Source organism: Microtus oregoni, unplaced genomic scaffold, assembly GCF_018167655.1.
Source record: "Microtus oregoni isolate MIOR12 unplaced genomic scaffold, Mior012 000000F_ref0000247, whole genome shotgun sequence".
Taxonomy (NCBI): Eukaryota; Metazoa; Chordata; class Mammalia; order Rodentia; family Cricetidae; genus Microtus; species Microtus oregoni.
In genome coordinates, this window is record NW_024543059.1 from 22,740,254 (window position 1) to 22,763,688 (window position 23,435).

The window sequence follows — 23,435 nt, forward strand, 5'->3', positions numbered from 1 at the left end:
AAGAACTGAAATTCATAATTTGTCAGGCAACAGAGTCCGGTCCATGCCTCCACCCTGTTTGGAACAGGTTAAGAATACAATATAAGGTAACACTGCCCCGTCATTGTGTGTCCCTTGCCAAGGTTCGGGAGTAAGCAGCTGGGCTACCATCCACCTTTAAAGCCTCAAAAACCTTGCCTTGCTGCATTTGAATAAAATAAAAAGAAAAAAAAACCCAAAATCCAAACCAAACCAAACAAACAAACAAACAGAAGAAAGTCCACACCTCTCAATAAGAGATCAGCCTCCAAAATCTAAATTCGCAATGGGGGAAAGCCTTTTGTGTGCAGCCCAGCCTTTATAGCAAACACCCTCACAAGCACACCCAAGCAGGCAGGCATCCTGAGGTGACACCCCTCCCTAAAACCCCTGGTGCTCTGCATCAGGCTGGAAGGAGTTGCTTAGCATTTCTGCTCTGTGGCTGGCAAGGGGGGGACGATGCCTCTGAAACAGAGAACAGCCTGGAGGGGAGCCCCCATTGTGGCCTTCTCTCCTGCTCTTCCCCCCTTTTAAATATCCAGATAATATTTGTATTTGGTGAAGATAGATGTAAAAAAAAAAAGGGGGGAGATATGAAGCAAGGCAGACCCACAAAAGCAGAGCCAGGGGGAGCACAAAGCAAAACAAACAGACAAAAAAAAAAAAAAAGCCCGGAGGACCGCGGCTGGCTTTGGTCGGAAGAAGGCCTCCATCACAGGTTCCAAAGCACCGTTTTCAGATTCACAGGCACAGCCCCCTTGATGAAAACTAGTTGCTAAATTCAGGGCCCTGTTAGGCCTCAGCTAATTAGAAAAAATGGGCTTTTAAATTTTTTTTTCTTTTCCTTTCTTTCTTCAGCACCTTTTCTTTCAAGCATTTAGTCTCAGGAGGGGGATCCCGGCTCTTGGCCGGCTGTTTTGAAAACACGCCTTTGAATGCCTCTCCCTAATTCACGCCTTTTGTTTTTGAGCTTTTGTGTTTGCCAGTTTGACCATATAACGTTATACATCTGGTGTATAGCTTGTTGGGGCTTTTTTCTCCCAGGGTTCCTATGCATTCCCTATAGGACCCTCCTGAGCTTCAATTTGAGCGATCGTGTAACATAAAGGGGCGAAGGAGGGCCTAGGAGGCTGGGGGAGGCCGCGAGGCTGGAGGGGGCAGCAGAGGGGAGGAGGCCTGGAGGAGACACAGAGAGAAATGAGAAGTTGAAAAGAATTCTTTCGCTGTCTTCTTTTCTTCTCACTGTAGCGACTGGACCCTGAGTCAGCCGGCGACAAGGCCTCGGTGGGAAAATGACGGGGCGCAGAATAGATAACTCATTGGAATTCTGGCAACATATTCGTAAATAAAACAAAAGTGGGGAGGCGGGCTGGGGGAGGCCGTGTGTTCCAGTGGAAGCGCGGAACCGCGCCAGGGCGAGGAGGACATTACAGAGCCAGCCAGTTCCCTGCCTCGCCTCTTGCAGGCAAAACCCTAACTAAGATGGTCAGATGGGAAGGGATGCTGGCTGCTGGGTCCGTGCTTGTGAGTCAGGCTGCTGGGAGCTGGTTCTTCCTGCAGGCTAGCGGATGCTTTTACATCACACTTTGCAGCCTGAAGCGAGCTCAAACTGCCTGTGCTATTTCTTCCGCAGAGCCTGTCTGATCTGTGCTCACAAAGGATGGCTATCAGATGGACCTAGGAAAACGGGCTTAGTTCTTATTGTCATTCTTATCCCTAGCTCCAAGCTTTCATGTATATTTAAGTTTCCCAAGCATCATCTCTCGTGTCCACCGTCGACAAGGCAGCCTCAGTTTCGGAGATTATGATATTTTTGCCTGTTTCCTGATGTTCTAAGTGCCCAGTCCTTTAAGCTGACTTTTCTTGTAGCTGAATATTGATGGCTCTGCTCCTGGAAACAGTCTCCTCTCAATTTTCCCATCTGAAAAATGGACATAGCCTAACCCTGGAATCACAGTGTTTAGTGTTGACCAGCCTTGAGCACAATGGGTCTGTCTTGCACACGGCACATTCTTGTACCTGACCCCATTATAAATGCGTAGTGTAGCTGATGGCTCTGGGGCTTTACAATACTTAGCTGCCTAAGATTCACTCTGCAAGTCTGACCTGGGGTGCATTAAAGCTTAGAATTCGTGGGATGACAGTACATTTGTAGCTGTTGTTTAAAGGTAACACCAGCAGCTTGCCCCCCCCCCCCCCCCGCTGCTTTTCTTTTCTGCTGAGCAAATTAAAATGCAATACGAGGTATGAAAACCAAACAAACTCGTATCAGGCAAAGCTTATGAACTATTTCTCCTTCCCCAAGTTCAAGTTGTGGAGGGCAGGGTATGGAAGGGATATTTGTTTTAAATATAGAAAATGGGGGGGGGGGGATCCAACTAACATCTTTAGCATGTCTTTGGAAAGGTTCTGCAGTTTTACACACACTTCATTACAGATGTGTTAAAAAACTTGTGGGATAGCATTTTAAAAATAGCTTCAGAATCTCCATGGTGGGAAATCCTGCAGAACTCCCCCCAGCCACCCCGCCCCCACCCCCGCCCCCGTGTATTTGTAAATCAAGTTGCTTACTGATTAATCCTTGATAAATTTCTCCAGGTGGGAACCCATACCCTTGCCTGTCCTTAATCAATCCAGCCACCTGGCAGATGAAGTGGCTCCGAGGGTTAACACAATTAAATTAGCAAATGTTTGCGAGGAAATGGTAAAATCGGTTCCTTTTTTTTTCTTTTTAACAAGATGTTGAACTAAGAGGCTTTGCTGTTCCAATCAGACACATCATTCTACAATAGGCTAATTTTGAAGAATTCTACCCCTCCTCCCCCGAACATTAATCAGAGAAGAAGAAAATGCCTGCTCCTAGGTATGGAACCGCATCGTGGCTGCCCTGAGGAGCAGCTTTACCTCAGGAAGCTAAAAGCTGTAGTTCCTGTGAACCCCTCTCCTTGAGAGTTTGGTGCCTGCTTTTCTCCTTTTGTTTAAACTAGTCACAGAACTTGGAAAATTAACATCCCACTGGAAACTGAAACAAACAAACAAACAAACAAAGCAAAACAAAAAACTCAGGGACTCAAGTTAAAATTCTTAGATGAATTGTTTAGTTTCAAAACATAAAACTGGCTAGCAAGAATGTTGCCAGGCCATCAGCCCAGAAGCAGTCCCGCCACCAGGAAGACAATACCTAATGAATGCCCAACCCATACAAAAATGAGTGGCCACCCCCAGTTACTGTTTTTATTATGTGTTTCAGTGAACCTAAGGAGTTGATACTGTTTTCTGGAAGACCGGCTCAGTGGTGTGGAGACTACTAAAACCCTCACCTCTCCTCCCAGGTCACAAGCGTAAGTCCAAAGAAAATTGTTCCCTCAGCTTCCGTGCACACTGGCGTTCTTACTGATTCTAGATGAAGCAAAAATCTGAGATGAACTTGGTTGCAGGCAGCAGTAGCAAACTGAAAGAGACAAATGGCAGTTAGCCACTTAAGAAAATAATGTTGTGTTGATTGACAAACTACCTTTACATCCCAGCGACTAACAGCTCTTACAGAAACAGGGGGCTGCCAATAACAAACTTGATTTCTAAGGTCCCCAAGGTAATAATAATCCACTAATTTGACTGGCTCCCAGCTGGCCCTCCCTAGCAGTTTTCTATTTGGTTTTGCAGCCTGGAGAACTTCTCTTTCTTTGGAAAAAGGGGGGTGGGGGGAAGGAGAGAGTGGGCAGTAAAGTTAAGAAGTAGCGGGGAGGGAAAACACATGGAAATTTAATGTGAAAGTTTCTTGTTGCAATAGAGCTGTTAGGCTTGGCACGGCGACGGCTATCAGATGGCTCCTTTGACATTAGTTGAGCCTTCAGTAAGTAAGACAAGCCTGAAGGATTACGTTGTCAACTTCAGCCTGTCATCTTTGGAGGCAGGAAAAAAAAAAGGTGCTGTTTTTTTTCCCCTCTCTTTCTTTCCTTGCCCCCCCCCACCCTTTTTTATTCTTTTCTTTTTGGTTTCTGATTGTATCTTCTCCACCAGTTGTGAGCTTTTTCAGGCGAGGCCAAAGAGACAGTTAATAGGAGACAACCTCAGCCCCACACTGATCAGCAAAGTGTAGTCTTTAAAGCCCAGTGAGTCAAGCAGGCTGTAAGACTAATCGCCCTGCGCGAGTATGAATTTCTCTAAAGAGGACTTCATGTGGAACCCCCGGAGCCGGCCGCCAAACGGATGACTGCGCAGTTTAAGAAACTTAGTGGGACTCGTCCCAATCAAGTGTCAGGCCACATAAAAGGTTTGGGGCGCGCTGACTTAAGCAAACAATATTTAGCCATCTAAGGATACCATAAGGCCTGAGATTGCGCTTTGTCGGCGCTGTCAGGAAATATTGATACATATCAAGTAACACTCCTGGTGCAAAAGGAGGTGCACCTCCTTGCAGGCTATCTCTGTTTACAAAAGGGGCCCCGGGGCTTCCAAAAGGCTGGGGGCAGGGAACGTGCCAAACCCAGCACTTCACAGGGGACTTTTCCTGCTTTCCCTGGAACCACAGTCTTGTGAGAAGTAAAAGAGAAAGAAGGGAAAAAAATGAAAGAAAGAAAGAAAAGGAAAAAAAGAAAGAAAAAGGAAAAAGAAAAAAGAAGTGAGCTAAAAATCATCTCATTCTCATTCTGGACAAAAAAACTTAAATGTTATTTGAAATTATAAATTCCCTGAATGCCCAACTGAGAGCCTTCCCATAACCCCCAAACTATCTGTTGTGGGATACTGTCTTATTTACATGTTTCTCGTTGTTTAGCATATTCTGAAGTATGTTCAAAGTGTCTGGCTCGCCAGTGTAAAATACAATCAGGAATACCGAGCTATATCAAGCATAGAGAGCCAGCACTCTAAAGAGGTCCCAGGAGGCAAAACTATTTTTGTTAGAAATTATCTCCTCAATTCTAAAAGACTCATCCTTTTAGTGCTTTAAGTACACAGGAAACAAAAAAACAAACAAAACAAAAAAAAAACATAATGTCTCCAGTTGGAAAATTGCATTGGGAACATTGAGCTGTTACTGTAGAATAACAGTCGCTTTGGAGAGTTTAATTTAAAAGCGAAAACAAACAAACAAAAAAGCCACAGAGAGCTTTATCAGAACATTCTAAACCTTCATTTGCCTTCAGTGACATTGTGCCCGAGGTGCCATCCTTGAAGATGTTTTTGGTAACAGCCTTGACGCAATACCCTTTGGCATTAGGCTGTATTCCTAGAATCCTGATCATGAACGTGAATTGCGTAACAGCGCAATAAACCAGTGAAGTTTAAACGGGAAGAACCTGCTTGTTCTGGAAGGAAGATTGCTCCCAGTTAAACAAAGAAATTTAGGGTCGCCTGCTTTTCATGGAAACCACATACATATGGCCTTTGAAATTTGTCACTGAAGACGGTTTTGCTCTAAGGTAAAATCCACCACTTTATAGCCTTTCAGCTGAAAGTCTCTGTTTTTTTTTTTCCTCCCCCCTCTTGGCCTGCAGCCCAATATGAATGTATGATCACTAGCGTAGTAGTTAAACATCTGAGTCCTTTTGAAGTGCCTTCAATGTTACGATGATGTGATGGTTGATTGCCTAGCAGTCAGTTCCGAGAAGAACTACCTTCTGCCCCCTAGTGGTAGAAATTAATAAGAGCGGCTTCGTCACACTCAATGCTCCCAGCCACCTCCGTTTCCAGTATTAATACTTAACGCGGCCTGGAATTTATTAACTAGTTCCTTAATCATCCATAATGTGTGCCTTTCCCTTTTTCCCCTCGAGAAATGGGAACTCACTACATTCTCGGACTAACCCGGAGCTCCTAATCTCCCAATCCCCCGTCTCTGCTTCCTGAATGGCTGAAACTTAAGGTGTCTTTTCTTGCCTTGGTCCAGGGTTCATTTTCAACAGTACATTCCTGCACCGAGTGGACTGCTTCTTGTGTTACAGCGTCATGTCTTGTATGTCCTCCACACTCTGTCCTTCTCTGTTAAACAAAATATACCACACTGTAAACAGACATTGTCGCTAATGTAGCATTCGCCCTGGGAACATTCTGGACTGACTTAATGGGGGATATTAACCAAGTAGCAGACAGTGCTGCCAAATTTATGAACTAAGTACACTTACATTCAAAGAAAGCATCGCATGCTCTTGGGGATTGTGGGAACTTTATGTTCCTTCCCAGATGACAGTTTGGTTCTGTTTTGTTTTGTTTTTTCCCATCAGGCAATATAAACAATTTGCACTGATCAGCCCTGGGTGTGCCGCAGGTCACAATTCCTTGTGTTAAAGTTCATCGACTAAGTCACATACACCGAGATAGAGAAAGGGATTGTGATGTGCTGAGAAGAATTTGATGGAGCAGACATTGGTTAAACGCATTTTCCTTCTTACTTGATGGCATGCTATAAGGGATGTGTTTGAGTTTGTTCAGTGGGTTGTTGCTATTGCTTTTTTTTTTCCTGTACTGAGTTTCTGATTATTTGTTCATTTTCCATCTTTCCCACGAGAGTCCAATCCCACATGCAGGCCGGCACTGGAGAGGCAGGTGGAATGAACACCGTGACATAGGCGCCTGCCAGTGTGTGTGTGCTTAGCAATGAATGCCCCCCAGACCAGGAGACGGAGAAGGAGGAGAAGGGGCCTGTGGAGAGGGGATGGGACAGCTGGGCCATGTGGAATGTGTCAGTTTGCTTCTGGGCCACTATTGTGCTGTGGTGTTGGAATGTGGGGAAGGCGTGAGGTTATTGAATAAGGAGCCATGTAGATTCCAGCTGTCAACATGTGATCAGCTCTTTGTACAAAGAGAAGTTTTCTCCGGACTCCAATTTGATTGTTAGTGACAGCTACACATTTCTCCGGGCCCTTTATGCTACTGGCTTGCATTTGGGCAGCCTTTGGCTCTGTTCTCTTTTCAGCCTGGCCCTGGAAACTTAGTACCTGGCTTGTGAGGGTGTGTTGATTGACATGAAATGAGGGGTTCATCAGGACTAATTCTAGGGGGAATAATAGGGCCTTTGGTGAAAACACAAATAACCAGTGAACTTTAAGAAGATAAAATGCTTGCTATTGTCTTATTTATTTAGGTTGTGTGTGTGTGTGTGTGTGTGTGTGTGTGTGTTTGTGTGTGGGAGCTTGTGGAAGCCAGAGATAGAGAACACTTTTCAATTTTGTCTCGGTTTTGTTCTCCACCTTATTTTTTGAGACAGGATCTCTTCACTGCCCCCAGAGCTCACTCTTCCAGCCATTAAGCCCCCTGGATCTTTCTGTCTCTGTTCCTACAACCCTAGGGGCTACAGGCCCCCACTTCCACACCAGCTTTTACATATGTACCGGGGATCTGAACTCAGGTCCTCTTGTTTGTACAGCAAGCACTTTACCCATTAAAATCATCTCTCCAGCCCTGTAACAGCTTTTTCTTTTGTTTTGCAAACATTTTAGTTCAAATGAATAGTCCTGGGGGAAAAGCATGGTATACTAGCTATCTTTGCTTGCCAGAGGCATGTCAATAGAACAGAAGCCTTTCTTCAGAACAGTTCCAGAGGATCACAGGGACCTCAGAGTGCTGAGCGGACACGCATGACTACTTTTGCTATCTTGCTACCAATCGCCCTTATTCTTTGCTCTTGACATCACTGAGATTTCTAGTGTGAGCTGGAACCCTCTAAACTTAAAGAGGAGGAGGAAGAGGAAGGAGAAGAAGAGGAGGAGGAGGAGTAAAAGAGAATAACCTTCTCTGTGTGAGCCCACTCAAGGCTGCTTGAATTCCTTGGGAGTTCAGAGAAAAAGGAAAATAACTCATGTCTGCTCATGCAAAGCTATGCACATCTTGGAGATCTTGGATACCAATTGTTATTATTTTTAATCACGGTAGATACAGAACACTTTGGGTGTGGGACAGGATCTCTCCCTTTCCTTCTCATCGCTGCAGACCTTCCTTCTCTGAAAGTCACTTGATGTGCCCTGAATTGGAATCAGTAAGCTTCCTCTTAGTCACCTCTTTCCTGGCCACATGGCTCCCATGGCCATCCTTTGTGATTGGACATGGCAGATGGGACTCTGGAGATTTTCCTGTTTTTTTTATGCATTGTTATCTATAGGTTATTTATATATGTATGATTATATAAATATCTTAGACTTATATGTGTGTATTTATACACACAATTTCACCTTAAGTTAGTCAATATACATTTAGGATTATCACAAAAATATTTTGTAGAAATATATGGCGAATCATACAGGCGTAATTGAGAGAACTTTCGCCTGGGGACCACCTAGGTTATCTCTCTTTACTTACAAATGTCATAATTTTCTTGAAAATTCATTATTTTATAAACATTTAGCTGCTATATTAATTAGTTTCCTTATTGTTATGATCAAATATGTGACAGATCCCCATTAAACAGGGGGAAGTTTCATTTTGGCTCAGAGGTCACAGGGAAGACGGGCAGAGTCCTTAACGCTGGGCCCTGCGCATGCAGGAGGTTGCATGTTCACATCTCAGTAGCAGGAATCAGATGAGCAAGGAGAAGCTGGCATAAGGTTGGTAGTTAAGGTGCCCCTGTGTTTTCCATTCTCTCAGCAGAGGGCTCTAATACAAGGCCTAGCAAGGGAGCCTCTTCCCTTAGTTAAAATTCTCTGAAATTGCTCTCAGTGACACCCTCAAACATGTCCCTGAGTGATGCCATAGGAATTAATGCTTGAACCGATCAATTTTATACCCAGAGTTAGTTGTCATGGTTCTATAGCTCACCCTTGGGGTACTGGATACTGGACCCCACAAGAAACAAAAGTTGGTAGATGGTCCAGTCCATTACCTAACTTGACATAGTATACGGTTTTCATAGAATGTGTGCAAACCACTGGGCGGTGGTAGCAAAAGCCTTTAATCCCAGCACTTGGGAGGCAGAGGCAGGCAGATCTTTGTGAGTTCGAGACCAGCCTGTTCTACAAGAGCTAGTTCCAGGACAGGCTCCAAAACCACAAAGAAACCCTGTCTCAAAAAACCAAAAAAAAAAAAAAAAAAGAACGTGTGCAAACCCTCCTGATGCTGTAAAGGGTCTCTAGGTGGCAATTATGTAAATGATTATGACATCTGGTACAAAGCAAATGCTGTGTAAAATGTATTGCTGCTGTATCGTATGAGGAGTAAGAAGTGAGAGCAAATGCTTCCCCATCACGTGTACTTTTTTAAGAGTGTTATTGGTCTAACATTTCGGGTTTTGAATTTCCATATGGAAAGTCAACTGCCCCGATTTTAGATGATGTAAAGACAGGTCACGTTGAAAAGTCATTCATTTATTTTAAAACATGACTGTTGGCCCTCACCTTCACCAGAGAGCCAATGTTTTTTTCTGCCGACTCTCAGATGCTATGGGCAACACGGCGAGTATGGATGCTTCCCTCTCTCTGAGCCCTGTTGCCATGTGTCAGGAAGAATCTATAAAACGGGCGCCTGGAAACTACCGGTGATCCTGGAGCAGAAAGGAAATTTGATGTAAGAATTCCGCTTTCATTTAAAATCTTCATCTTTTGTTCATTTGAAGAGACAGCCTACTTCACTTGGATTCCTCTGCCTGATGCATTCAAAATAGCACATCTCCTGATGTCAGTGGCCCTGGACTTTGCACCCAAGGCAGTGGCCACTGTCCATCCCTGCTTATGGAGCCTGAAAAGATGTTGGAACATTTCTGTTGTTTCTGTCAGGCCTAGAAAGCATGTTTTTCTGGAGTTACTAAGAACACACTCGAGCACAGTGCCGGTTGGCATGGCCTCGCACAGGTGTTCTTTGTGGGCTCCCAACCCACGTGACGATGCACTTTTGCTTTCTGTGTAACCACTAGATTTTCTCAAAGGTAAGGCAGAGGAAAAGCCGATGTCTCTGCTCCCCGCTTCGTTCCCTTATCCAAGCATTCCTGGAGGTTAGCCTTGAGTCCTTCTGCAGATGCCCAGTTCCTGATCACACATACTTCTCTGACCAGCTCTTTCAGGTAGCTCTCCATGCTCCCTCCTTTCTCCTCCGACACACTGCCCTCGTCTGAAATATGTCTTTCCCAAAACTGCCCTTTGGGCGGTGGCTAACCATGCAGAGCAACTTAACGCTGTTCATCTTCAGAACCTTGTTTCAACCATCTGCTTCCAAGAATGCTGGGTGTGAGCTGCTTGAAACTTCTCCCTTGCTAAGTCAGCTTAGAGAGAGATTTTGTCTGCCCAGAGAACAACAGTGTTCCTGTGTTTGCAGGGCATCGAAACCCAGTTTTGATGTTACAAACTCATCCGGTTGCATTGGATTTGGGGCTTGGGAGGGAAATGCAAGGAAGATCCCTGCAGCAGTGGGCTCTTTTGAGAAGATTGCGCCTTGACCTAGGTAACTATGAAAGACAAAGCAATAAGGAGACAGGGAAAAGGAAGGTGAGAGGGAAAGAGAGAAGGGGGAAGGGAAGAAAGGGAAGGAGAGAGGAAAAGGGGGGGAGAAGGAGAGGGAGAGAGAGAACGTGGGAGAATATACATCTCTATTTGCACCATTTAGCTACAGAGGAAAAAATGCAGAAACCACCTCTCAAGTCAGGAGAATACTCCAACCAGCCAGCGTGTTATAAATTAGAGCCTGTCAGTATTACAATGTATATTAATAGTCACACCTCTTTTTAATGAGTTTGGCATTGGCAGCTGAGAGGAAATACAAGTCATCATGGTTCTGCTCATGCGAACCCCGACAAAGGAATCCGTAATAAATCTTCCTCGAACAGCACTCACCATAAATATGTATCACAGAAGACATCTGCTTTACATTCTGCATATAAATCAGCACGGCGCTGAATAGCAATGAATCAGCTTCTCAATGCCTGATTTGATAACAAATCGACTTGGATCTTAGGAGAGAGAATTTACAGCCCTCACCCTCAAGACAGAGAGTCAATACTTAAGACGAGTGCCAAGTTAACTTTTCCTCAGCAAGCAAGTTTACAAAATGAGAGTCTTGGTGCTCAGGGTCAGGGTCAGGGTGAGGCAGCTCCAGAGAGGCTGCTTTCCTGAGGAGAGGAGGATTGAAACAGGGGTTTTGAACCTGAGGACACTGGGTGATATATCTTTGTGGTTGAATATCTTTATCTATCTGTTTTTCCACTTCGCTGGGTCTCCTTCAGATATACTTTTGTAGGCCCCAAGGATGACAAATACTGTCTTGATCATGTCACTTGAGGTGGAAGAGGAACTGAAACAGCAGAAACCTATCAGGCTGGGTGGGGGCTTCTCCATGTGCTATCTCTTGACTCATCCCTGCTTGGCTTCGATGACCCCTAGGGCTGGGGAAGAAGCAAATCTCTGACCTCTTTCATTAGAAACCATTGATAATAAAGAGAAGCGAACAATATGGCATCATTCCAGCCACCCAGTGTGGCAGAATCAGATGGTAGAGGAGAACATTGATGGCTCTTGGATGCCAGGGCCATGCCTGGTGGAGACATGGTCAGCTCCATAGGGATCTATATTGCTTAAAGACTTGTGTGTGCAAGGCAGGATCAAATAGTCTCTTGTCAAGATCGAGCTGCCTACTCTGGCTGACTCAGGTTGGCAGAACACGGGATGGGGCCTCATTTCCCATCTAGGTAGAACCCGGGAAGGACTGACCCTCCTTTGGAATGGTATGCTCTTCTTGGGGTCATCACGCTTCTGGAAGCATCCACTCCTCCTGTGGCATGAAGCAGTCATTCAGCACACTGTGAAGTATGGCGTTCTTTGACTAGCTCCCTTCATCTCCTAAGGCAGTGATACTTACACAGGCTCAATTGCTGTGCCCATCCCAAAGAAATGCATGTTTGATAGTCGTGTCTCAACACTAAGGGGCATTCAAAATTCCTCTGAAGACTGCTTTGCTCAATGCTCTCAGATCTGACTGCGGGAGAGTTGAAAAAAAAAAAAACCCTCCCTCACGGGGATGGAGTCAGAGTGTTTGGAAATCCTAGTCTACTGAAGATAATTAACCAAGAACTTCTTTCTCCTTTATTCTAACAGAAGTCCACGATTGGGTTTGTAGGACATCTGACCCAGGGGAAGTGCTCTTCTGTAACAAAGCACAATGTAAATCTTTACCTCAAAGAGAGTTCTAGAATAATGATGATGATGATGATGATGATAACAAAATAAAAACTATTTTGGAAGTCTCCCCTGTTCCCAGGTCTGACAACTGGTAAAGATTTTGCCTCAGTTTTACATGCTAAGGAGGGAGAAGTCTGCTTAGCTGAAATGAGGGTGGCTTTCTGTTCAAGAGACCGCAGAAAATAGCTTGGCTCGCACTCTGAAGCTGTTCCAATGGTTCCAAAGATAGTATGTATGAAGAGTTAAATGGACAGCACAAACAGAGGCTTGCACAGCACACTGCAGACCAGAATCCTCTCTTCATGCCCGAAGATTTGTGTTGGGGATTGGACCCAGGACCTTCTGAATGCTGAACATGAACTTGATTGCTGAGCTATGTCCTCAGCCTTTCTAGTCAAAGTCCGAGCTGTATTTCTTAGTTTTGTGACCTTGGGTACAGAATTATCCTGACTCAGCCTCAGCTTTATTCATCGATAAAATGGATCTCTTAAATTCATGGGCTCTGCAAATTCTACCTCTAAGATCTAGTGTCACAGTGTAAACAGTCATGTTGAGGATCTGCTTCCTTATAATAATGTAGACCAGCTTTCTTGAAGTTTGGGTTGTTGGATTTTGCTAAAAGCCAAAATGGGAAAACAAACAACTGGAGCATGGGTAAATCTTCACAGCCTCCAACATGCAGAGAATAAGCTTCTGGGGACAAGTGTACAGAGGAGAGATGCTGTGTGGTGCTCACTCTGTTCTTAAGAAGTCATCATGCCCACTTACAGAGGAACTTCCATAGAGCTACAAACAGCCACTGATCCTCAGTTTGTGCTTCTCAAGGAGAGGAGGGAGTCATCCACACACTGACAGAAAGCCTCCTACATATACAGGGTTGGTTCCTAAATCCACCTATCCCCCACGTCCAGTGATAAACTGAATCGGCCTGATGTCCTTTAAAAACACTTTTTATTTGATTTGTTTCAAATCATAAATACATGCTCTTTATAATTTTTTATACTAAAAAGGCTAGGGCCATGTGTAATAAATCAGAGCCGAAGGTTTTAAATGTTTGGACCTTAAATTGTGTAGATACAAACTTACTGGTGACCATTGATGCTGAAGCCATGTCTTGACATGCAAAAGGAAGGGAAACTTCAAATGATGATGGTCCAAATGTAGACCCAGAGTTTTGCCTGCCTACACTCTCCCTGCAGCAAGGGTGTTTGCAGTCAGGGCATCCATGTTCCACCTCAGCTGTTGGGGTGGGGGGGGCGAGGTTTTAGGAATAGTGTTTTCTTTTCAGGGACCATATAAAATGCTTAGCTAAACTTTTCTTTTTCTTAAGAGAATTTCTTCATGAAAACATTTTTCCTTTCTTGTGGGCAGGAGTCTCATGTATTCCAGGTTTCCACAAACTGACTCTCTAGACAAGGGTGGCCTTGAACTCCTGACCTTTCTACATCTCCTTTGTGCTGAGATTAATGGACTGCACTGTCATATTCGGTTTATGTGGTGCCACAAAGAAACTTAAGGCTGCAAGCATGAGGGACAAGCACATTGTACCAACTGAGACACACCACTGCTTCTCTTCTCTTCTCTTCTCTTCTCTTCTCTTCTCTTCTCTCCTCTCCTCTCCTCTCCTCTCCTCTCCTCTCCTCTCCTCTCCTCTCCTCTCTTCTCTAACAGCCAAAAATACTTGGATCTAATTGTGAGAACACTCATCTAGATATCAGTATCTAAATTGTCAACTATTTAATCATACACACACACACACACACACACACGAGAGAGAGAGAGAGAGACAGAGAGAGAGAGACAGAGACAGAGAGAAACAGAGAGAGACAGAGAGAGAGAAAGAGAGAGAGGAATAAAGCTAGTAGGCAAACTCTGTTACTTGGAGGTATCAAATGTTCTCTTTGAATTTTCTAATGAGTCAGATTTAATGGATCCACTCCATTGTGCTGTGCTATGCCCAATCAGATTCATAAGGGCACATAGGGGTGAGCCAACCAGGGACATGACCTCCACTTGCCTCCATAATTAGTGTGCATTGTTGGGCTGGAGAAAAGGAGGTGACTCAATGGGAAACAGACCAGCTATTTAGAAGACTGTCACAAACACTTTCTGTTTTCAAAACTTGCAGCAGATACAAGCCGTCAAAGGATGCAGAGGAGGAAGTTTTTGATGTTCTGGTTGTACCTCAAAATATTAAGGATGTGCCCCAGTCCCGCTCCAGGCTAAGAGGTATAAGGAAAGCTGATACTTAAGGAAATAATCAGAAGTAGATAATGGGTAAGCAGAAACTCCCTTTGGCCTCCAGACGAATCTGGAAGGGAAATACAGACTTAAAAAAAAAAAAAAGCAAAGTTGTAACCTTAAATGTCACAGTCATACACATCACAGGACAGGGACAAACCAGGAAACAGAGCTGGGCAACAGGGAGGGTGGAGTAGACAGTGTACCCTGGTGAGAGTACCAGGGTGGTTGATGGGGATTGCCCAGGAAAGTAAGGTGGGGCTTTGACTAAAGATGTGAACTCGGAGCCAACATTTCTGGGATTTGGTACCCTGAGGAATTTGCTTGTGAATTGCACTCAAAATGGCCACTTTGACGTCGAGCCATCTTGGTATGAGCTGCTGAGGCCAAAACAAAAACAAGACGGAAGACCGTGGATGATCTGCTACACAAACTGAAAGATTTGATTAATTCAGATTTGGTTGATTTTTCAAAAGCTCCCTCCTCTCCCAAGGTGTCAACCAATTTTCGTTCTTGCTCACTTTTATATAAACCTATTTATGAAATCTTGATATGCTGGCTGTTTGCAGATGTCTGTTGTTTACTTCATGGGAAAACGGATATGAAGAGAAGCCTCAACCGTGTTTCACAGACACACCTCGCGTGGATGTAGCATTTTATGCCAGGCCGACATGGAACAGAGGCTCCCAATCTACACAAACAGCTCTCCGAAACGTTGTTCTGAAGTCCCCAAAGGTAACCTGGAAGGCAGTGGGGGATTCGAGGGCTCCTTTCATCAGAGCTGAGTTTCAGGAGACTTGTGGGAAAGGGTTTGTTTCCAAGTGAGACTCCAGAGTGCTTGGTCCTCTTCCTCTCCTTCATGTTTCCTGTTAGAGCAGTAACTAGGGGGTGATCACAACACCGGATATTTACTTCCTGGTTTGAGCTGACTAATAAGCATGTAGCAGATCCTGGTGACTTCTGTGGGCTTGCTCACGCTGTAGCCTTACTCTAAAATCCGTGGAAAGTGTGTTCCCTGTAGGTTGCAAACTGAAAGGAAGCACGAAATGAAAAAAAAAAAAAAAAGTAGGGGTTTTCAAGGCACAAAAGGAGTACTTCCTCTTCTATAGCAATGTGGAGAGATGTTTTCCAAATCCTACTGGGTAAATTTTAAAGCAGGTTAGAAAGGGAGGAGACGAAAATGAAAATGCCAGAAACAGGTGTGATATATGAAAGTTGGTTGATAAACATAATGCCCACCTCAGTGTCTCAGTCACAATTATAATGCTAAATGGCATATATGAAAGGATCCCACCAAGACCCCTCCCTCTCCCAACCTCAGAGGATATCCTGTCTCCTGCAGAAACAAAACAGGGAAATGAATCAGCCGATAAAGGGTTTTCTCCCACTGAAGATGTTGGTGATTTTGTCTTGTGCTGGGGAAGTTGAACATAGAGATGGATATTCATAATCTGTGGAGACTACAGTCTGCCTCCCTCCTGTAGGACGCATTTGTGTGTGTGTGTGTGTGTGTGTGTGTGTGTGTGTGTGTGTGAGAGAGAGAGAGAGAGAGAGAGAGAGAGAGATAAAGAATGACAGACTAAAGGTAAAATGTTTTATCTAAGCATAAGAAGTCACACCAGAGACTGACCTAAGTAATTAATTCTTTCTAACGTAGGTAGTTGTTATCTTTTTACAGATTTCCCAATTCACTGCCTCTCTTTCTTCTAGTAAACATCCAAATTTTATCAATTTTGTTTTTTCTTTGAGGGTACCTGGGAGGACAATAAGCTAATAGCTGGGGGAGGTGAAGTGATGTCATACACAAAGACCATAGCAATGGCTTTATTGAGGATACATTTTGAAGTCATTTCAAAACTTTAACTACAAGATTTGTCCTTTCCGAAGGCTAAGATGCTCCTACACAACCGATATATTGGTAAACTTACAGCTGAAAATGAATGAGATGAATGAGGAAGAAAACATTCCTTACATTTCTGAGCCTGAGCTGACCTAGGAAAGAATTGTTCTAGAATCAGCTTTAGTATATTTCCTCCCTACTTTAAAAGAGCTTGAGCTTTGACTCTCTCCCAAAGATAAGCTTAGTATCACCCTTCTCCGCTGTCTGCATCAGCATGGAGGCTTCTCCGGGATGCGAATATTTAAAAGAGGATGTTCCGGAAAGATGTATGTCATGCAATTCAGACAGTTTTCAAGGTTAACCCTGGTCCAGATTTCCACGGCCGGTTTCTCTTACCCAAAGACAACATGATCAGCTCAAAATAGCTGCTGCTGTCACCAGCCACTCGTGTGATGCCTTGGCAATAAAGTTGTAGTGAAGTGTGTGCTCTCTGCAGAGTATTTGGGAAACCTACAGGCAGGGGCTTATGGATTTAATGAGAGAGAGAGAGCGAGAGAGAGAGAGCGAGAGAGAGAGAGAGAGAGAGAGAGAGAGAGAGAGAGAGAATATGATATTTGCACCACTCTAACTGGATATCCTGCCCAGGTTTCCAATGTGGGCATTCAAACAGGCCACCCAAACTGTTGACATCCCTCACTGACCCTTCCCAAACAATTGGGAACCTAATGGCTTTGTTTTAGATTTTTGGAACTGAACTTTTACAGGGATTGATTCCAACCCTGGGTGGTGCTGAGAAAATTCAGCCGTACCAGAACTTGGCTTAGACCACCAGATGTGTCTCATGTGAGGGCCTTTTCCCATAATCTGACCAGCATGGTTTATGAATGTTCTGGGGAGCAAAAACATGGTCCCAGAGGCTGAGAAAGGGCCATGCCCTTGCTCAGCTAGAAGACCACACAGCCATCCTCTTTCCCCTCTGAGTATTTATAGTTTGAAAAAAAAAAAATCACCTCTCTCCTTCGGAAGCTACGGGTGAAAGTGGGGTGGGGTGTGTGGGGTGGGGGGAGCCAGAAACACAAATTGCATCCTCCAGCTGGGAAAGCCTCCCTCTCGGAAAAGCTAGGAAATAAATAAATAAAGGGGAAATCCAAATGGGATCGCTCTTCAAACACTCAAATGATCTTATGCTAACAGTTGGGATTAAACAGCTGTCTCGTGGTCGTGCGATCATAACAGATGCCGTGTGTTTCCTGCTAGCTTTGTTTGGGTTATTGCTGCCTGTGCAGTTCATTGGGCTGAATTCAGCTTAAGGGATACAGGTTTTTATGATGCTCCTGTGAGACACAAGCAGCTTCGTCATCTCTCGCAGAGGAGATGGGAGTTTGTGTGAGAGGGAAAAGTGGAGGGGGGGGGAGGGTGGACACTTGAGTCACCCTAGGAATGATGTCATATTGATGAAATTCTAACACTCTGGTTTATGGCCACTTTGCCACGAAAGTGGTCCCCAGTCTTTGTTTTTATTTATTTATATTTGTGTAGAGGTGGTACCCTATCCTGTTATTCCGGGATAGTGTCTGCAGCATCTGCAGCTGAAAGAGAATCAAGGAACATTTCTAGAACAGAGAGGCTTTTTGGATGTTTGTTTGTGTGATGGATGGATTCATCATGGCAACACTTCCTCTCTAGCGTCATGTCCTCCTGTCCCTTCAGGTCTAGTTTCCTAAACATCACGAGGTTCTTTCCTAAACATTTTATTCCACTCTAGGAGCCTGGGGAGATGGCTCAGTGGTTAGAGAGCTTGCTCAGCAGGTGTGGGTGCACAAGTTCAGTACCCAGCAGCTCCGAAATAGACAGGTGTGGTGGCACTTGTCTGTCATACCAGCACTGTGGAGATGAACACTGATGAACCCACAGATGTCGCTGAGCAGCCAGTCAAGCCAATTGGTGCGCTCCACTTTTAGTGAAAGCCACTATTGTGTCATATAAGGAATCTAGGGGGACAGTTTCATGGGGGAAGAAAGCAAGAAGACCCAGGCTTTAGTCTTCTGTGTTCCATGGACAAGCTGCCAATGGCTGCGGGTGTGTGTCACCCCAATGTCACAGGAAGACAGGTCAACCCCAGGCGTTCGGGAGCCATCCAAGGTAGCAGAAACCTTGAGCCTGAAGTCCACTGAGAGAAACTCTGTTTCAAAAAGATATGGTTGAATGCTACAGAGGAAAACACCCAGACATTGTCCTCTTACCTCTGCATATGTGCACATGAGAGTACACACTTGCACATACATATGCATGTGTGCATGCGTGCACACACACACAAAGAGCAACGTGGAGAGGAGGAATAGAGAAATGCTGCTGTTATTTTGGCCTCCAATTCGAACAGACATGCAAATGCATGCGTGTTCGCCCCACACGTACGCACATGCTCACATGAATATATGCTAAGTGTACACAGACCTATCCAACACACAAGAACTTTTACTCCCCTCTCAAAGTTGAGATCACTGCCTCCACATCAGTGAAGGAATGACCAATCACCATTTTATTTCCAGCTCCCGTAAGATGTTAACATGGAAGTCATTTTGGGGCTCTATCATATTACTTCTTCAAAACAAAGTTTCTCTTTGGAAAAAAGTCTTCAAGAAATTGCCAAGATTTATAATATGCTTTACTTAACAACAGAAGAAATGCTGATTCTTATATTTAAAATGTAAATACAAATAGTAGAAGATGTTTTAGGACCAAAATGCACTTGCTACCACTAACAGGTGGCCATGTTTAGCATGTTTGGCCTCAGCGCTTACTGCTCATCTTTTCTCCACCATGACACAGTGCCCAGTTGGCGCTTTCCACTCAAGAATGAGTACCATGTATTGGATGCCCAGAAGCCATGTCTGTGTCCATAAGGCCAGGACTCCTGTAGAGGATGGAAGGTAGAGACAGAAAGATCCACTGAATCCTCCAGGCCCACTAACCTGCTCTACACAATGACAAAGAGTAAGAGTTGTCTCAAAGAAAGTGGAATATGACGATTGGCATTTGCGTTCCTCATATACATGGCGACCAATGTCACAACACAGCACAAACGAGCACATTCCCAGGCACGTATGATTAAATAATAGAGATAAAAATCTGATAGGTTACAAGGATGACTCTTGAGAACATTGTTCTAAAAGAAATAAATCAGTCACGAAAGTAAATATTCAATGGTCTGACTTGTAAGGGAGCACCTAAGGTAGTCCAGGGCATAGCTGGAAGACAGAGTGGTGGTTTTTCAAGGTTCCGGGGAGGAAGGGAATAGAGAGTTTAAGTTTAATGCATATGGATTGTGGAGGTTTGAATGAGTTGGCCTCCATGGGCACACATATTTGTGTGTTTGTTTCCAAGTTAGTTAGGAAGCATAAGGAGTCTCTCTCTCTCTCTCTCTCTCTCTCTCTCTCTCTCTTTCTCTCTCTCTCTCCTCTCTGCCTGTGGCTCAGCATGAAAGCTCTCCGTTACCTCTGCAGCCCCATGCCTTCCTGCCTGCCTCCATGTTCCGTGCCATGACTACAAAGGACTCACCTTCTAAAACTATAAGCCATTCACCATTAAATGCTTTCCTTTCTAAGAATTCTCTTGGTTATGGTGTCTCTTCACAGTCATAGAACACTGACTAAGACACAGAGTTTCAAGCAGAGCTGAGCTGGGAGGTCTTTGTTTTAGTCACTGTTCTATGGCTGAGAAGAAACACCATGACCACACCAACTCTTATAAAGGAAAAACATTTAATTGGGGCGGCTTACATTTTTAGAGATTTATTTAGTCCAATATCATCATGGCGGGACAGGGTGGCATGCAGACAGACATGGTACGGTAGAAGCAGCTAGCACAGGCAACAGGAGGTGATCTGAGACACTGCATGTGGCTTGTGCCTATATGTATATGTAAGACCTCAAAGCCCGCCTCCATCAAGACACATTTCCTCTTACAAGGCCACACCCCTTATTAGTGCTGCGCTCTTTGGGCCATTTTCTTTCAAACCACCACAAAGCACCGTGAATAAACTCAACCCCACTCAGTCTTAATGCCGAAGTGGAAAGAGAAGAGTGCTGTGGTAGTATACATTCTACCACAGTGAAAATAAATCGACAGAACAAAATAAAGAAGGGCTATGACTGGGATCCGGGACCTGGAAGCTCCCCTTGCCAACCAGCTCCTGCCTTTTCTCTTCGCGGTGAGTCTGAGAGTAACAGACACTCCACGGGTCAGCTTTATTGGGTATCCAGGCTCTGTAGCATCCCCGCACCCTGCACCCGCAGGATGAGCACATGCCAGACTATCTCAGTCATTTGATAACCCTGCCTTGATGATTAGCGCTCTCCAGTATCATCAGCTCTTTCTTTGCGGGCTCCTCACTGAGTCAAATGAAAACCTTTCTACAAGAATACCTTTTAAGTATTCTCATCTTTTGAATTTCAGATCCTTTAATCTTCTGCCTCTTTTTCTAAAAATAAAGTTTTTTTTCATTATGAAGGTAATAGAAAGCAAAAATTAGCAACGAATGCACACTGAGATCTTTTCCGGCCATTTAGGATGGAGATAAATAGTGCAATAGAAGGAGGAGTCAGCCCCAAACCAGAAGACTGTCCAGATATCCCCTGAAGGAGCAGGAGATGAGAAAAAAAATCATAGCAGAAAAAAAATAAAGATATTAAAACTGTGATGAGCATCTTCACCTCCACTGTCAGAAAATAACAAACAAAACACATTCATTGTGTTTGTCAGGGTTTCCTAGGGGACCAGATCTGATGCAAAGGGATTAATTAGATTGTTTTGTATGGTACACACTGGACATCCCAACCATGGTCTTAGCATGCTGAAGAGTCCGAGAACCCAGTAGCTGCTCAGTCAATGAGGATGGGTGCCTCAGCATTTACATCTATGCTACAGGCCTGCAGGATTCCTTGGAAGTCTCTGCTCTTCAGTTGGAAAGCTGAAGAAGCTAAGTTTTGAGGTCAGTGAAGGATGGCAGCACTGGCAACGGAGAAAGCAACAGAGTAGATGCATTCACCAGCAAGGCTGTAAGACGAGGAAGGACAGCACTGTTTTTCTCTCAGGCCTCTTAACATCTGTGCTGCCAGCAGAGATGCTGCTCACTCTGGAAAGAGTCTCCATCCTCAGTTAATCCTTCCAGGAAGCACCATAGCAGATAACCTCCCGATGCATGTTTTTTAGTTGATTCCAGGTGTAAGCAGCTGACAGGAAAGGTCAGCACAACCATCTCCACAAAATGATAAAATCTATTATAGGCAGGCATGTGCAGGGAAGGGCCCATTCATGCATAGCTGACTGAGGTGTTAGAAATTTTTCCCTCCTTTTGAAAATCAATATGATTGCATATTGAATACATAAATAGTCTTTTCCTCTTTAGTTCCACTCCCAGAAAGCTACCTCGAGGAAGGAAAGCAATCTCTCATTTAACCATTGCAGAAACCTGTGTTTAAAGATGTTTTCAATAGCACTTTTCATATTTAAAAAAAATAGTCAATTGACCATGGCACGGAATGTGATGTGACCACCCTTTCTGTTAGTGTTTCTACTGCAGTGAAGAAACTCCATGATCACTGCAACTCTTAAAAAGGAAAATGTTTGCTTGAGGCTGGGTTACAGTTTCAGAGGCTTAGTCTATTATCACCATGACAGGAAGCATGCAGATAGACATGGGGCTTGAGAGTAGCTGAGAGTTCTACACCCTAATTCACAGTCAATAGGAAGTAGACTGTGACACTGGACAGAGCCTGAACATAGGGCATCTCAAAGCCCACCCTCATCATGACACACTTCCTCCAACAAGGCTGCACCTATTCCAACAAAGCCATACCTCCTTATAGTGCCACTCCCTTTGGGGACCATTTCCTTTCAAACCACCACAACCATTAAAAAAAAATAAACTAAAGCTATATCGATTGAGTGATAAGTTCCATAAAGAATTGAGTGGGAGAACCCTATATAGGAAGCATAGATCTTTTCAGGAAGGAAAACCAAAGCAAAACAACAACAACAACAAAAATAACAGCAAAAAATAAAAACCTCAGATATGTACCTCCTCTCCACATCCACCCATAGATAGGGTTATCTTTGCCTACAAACATCAACACTCAATGATCTCAACTAGTAGCCTTGAAGCATTTGTGAATGTTGGATCACCTGGGCCATTGTTCCCAGCAGACACTTTCAGATGGTCTTGCTCGATCAAACCATATTAATCTGGAAGGAATCCACAGCCTCCTCTTTCCTCTAGAAACAAAAGAAAAACCACTTCTCCAAGCAACACATTTTTTAAGTTCCATTTTACATTTTTTTATATTTTTTAAAGTTAAGATATTTTTAAAATATTTAGGTTGGTATATTTTATCAGTATCTCTTTCAATCTCATGTCTCTCTGCAGCTGTTTTTTGTTTTCCAGCAACCAAAAAATTTAAAATCAACACAATATTATATAGTATCCAGGCTCACTGTGTTTTTCCCATCTTTGCATATTTCTTTTTTACATTACTTTAATGTCTCTTTAACGACTTTGTTTTATTTTTTAATTGAATTTCTTTCTTTCTATAACTGTCTATACCATTCTTCCTCCCAAGCCTATGTACATTTTTTTTTAAATACACCATGACCCACTTAGAGATTTCTTTTTGTCTGAATCTGTCTTTATTGTGTGTCTTTAATCTTTCACTGATCACTGCTTTAAACTGGTAAATGGGCAGGGCTAGGACCAAAGCCATGGCTTTGGCTGTTGGCTCCACCCTATTTGGTTTCCCAACATGGCAGAGGTACCCAGCAAAGTCATGCTTACCCTCCCCCACCAACTCTGGACTCCATGCTGCCACCAGGTAGCATATAGCCAGACCACAAACCTTTTTTTTTTGTTTGTATGAATAAAAGCTAAATCCACCATGCAGTGAGCTGTGTGGGTTGGAAACACTTCTGTGTACCACAGTGGGAATTTTCTATGTTGTACTCAAGTCTGACTGTTGTGACATCTGTATATAGCAGATCATATGAGAGACACAACTAGGAAGTTGTTTTAGGCTCTGTTTATGTGTTTTTGAACCTCCCACCCCCTTTTAAAGCTTTCTTAGGTCTTATGTAGAAATTCTTGCCCCACGTTAGGAGCCACATGTAGCCAGAGGCTTTTCTGTGCCTGACCTGGTCTCACAGACATTTATAAAATAATCACTCCGAGGCTTAATATCAATTATAATTGT